This window comes from Austrofundulus limnaeus, unplaced genomic scaffold (genome assembly GCF_001266775.1).
Source record: "Austrofundulus limnaeus strain Quisiro unplaced genomic scaffold, Austrofundulus_limnaeus-1.0 Scaffold118, whole genome shotgun sequence".
NCBI lineage: Eukaryota > Metazoa > Chordata > Actinopteri > Cyprinodontiformes > Rivulidae > Austrofundulus > Austrofundulus limnaeus.
In genome coordinates, this window is record NW_013952520.1 from 1,459,375 (window position 1) to 1,460,892 (window position 1,518).

Consider the following 1,518-nt stretch of genomic DNA (forward strand, 5'->3'; position numbering starts at 1 on the left):
GCATTACTTTCTTCATCTTCCCTCGAAGTTTCTGAAGCCTCCCTGGTGGCCCCCAGTTTGAAAAATMCTGTTTTATCAGCCAGAGGTCACCAGTGTCTTTTACACTGAGGTCTGTTCAGAGGGGCAGTACGAGGGTGAAGAACAGCAGTGATAAGAGACGACCCTGGTGGTCCTGTCCTCCATACTTCACACAGAACAGGAGCTGGTTCAGTGGAAGGCCACAGTCACTGACACTCAACAAGTTTTCAGGCCACACGACTCCATTGTTGAAATATAGGAAGGACCCCCACACMTGAGAAAGTGGTCCCAAGACAACTGCATGGCATTTTTCCCTCCTGTTGAAAATACAATTTACAAAAACTTTTCTTTCTTCTTTTTTGCAGTGTAGAGCTACAGGCACAGGGTAGCATTTATTTGAATAATTTTATTGTACATATAAAGTTGGCAATCTGCAGGTCTATGCCATAAAACATGCTAAAACAAATAAAAACTAAAYGAATTTATTTTTCAAATGTTATTACAAAAAAACTGTATTCATTGATTCATTCATTCATTTTTTTCAGACAGTTATCAAGAATTTCATTACATGGATTTAACACGTATTATCAATATAAAGTACAATCAGCTTGTRTTTAATTCATTAAATTTAACACCACACACAGTAGTTTCCATTAAAGAAACGTGTGACGCATCTCTCTCTTGTAACATCTCTGTAACTCTGCTGCGGAAATGACCAGTTAGCCACATTAGCAGCAACACGTTAACAGGTCCGCCATCTTGGGAAGGTACAATTTGTTAGGCCGGTTCTCTTGAACTAATGAAGGAACACAAGTGTCGCGATTTTAACAGGACTAAAAGTGGTTTGAGATTTAAATAAATAAATAATATAAATAAATAAATAAACAAACAAACCTGCTTGGTGCAACACATTGTCTCAGAAGCATTTTAAATATCCAACCAGAATGATCCCATAAGGTTGTTTCTTTTAAAAAGCKTTGCAAGGTGCAGCCTAACATTTGATAAAATATTCGTGGGGGTGCATGTATATATTTGACCCCATGAGAATGAAAAACAAATGCACAAGAAATTCAAAACTATTAATCTTTTTTTTTGGTTTCACCCCAGAAACAAAATGGTTCAAATCGATCAATAAACAGGGTTCATGCAGGTTTCAGTAAGTTAACTTTAAGACCTTTTAAAGACCATCAGGATTTAAGACCAAACCGACACATTAACAAAAACATTTAAATAGTCCCAAAAATTTTAACATAGAAACCTTTTTATTATCAATTTAGCCATTAAAGAATAATTAATTTTTATACAAGAAGACTAAATTATTTTAATGAAAAGGTCATATCTATATGAGACACCTTCATATCGACTGCTGTGGACCACTTCAAGAGTACAAAAATGACTGATTTCAGCCAAGTCTCATTGAAAACACACTTTCCCATGTTTAAAGCACAAGCAGAGGACATGACTGAACTTCTTTGTTTTCTGGGCAGGTGAACAAGATGC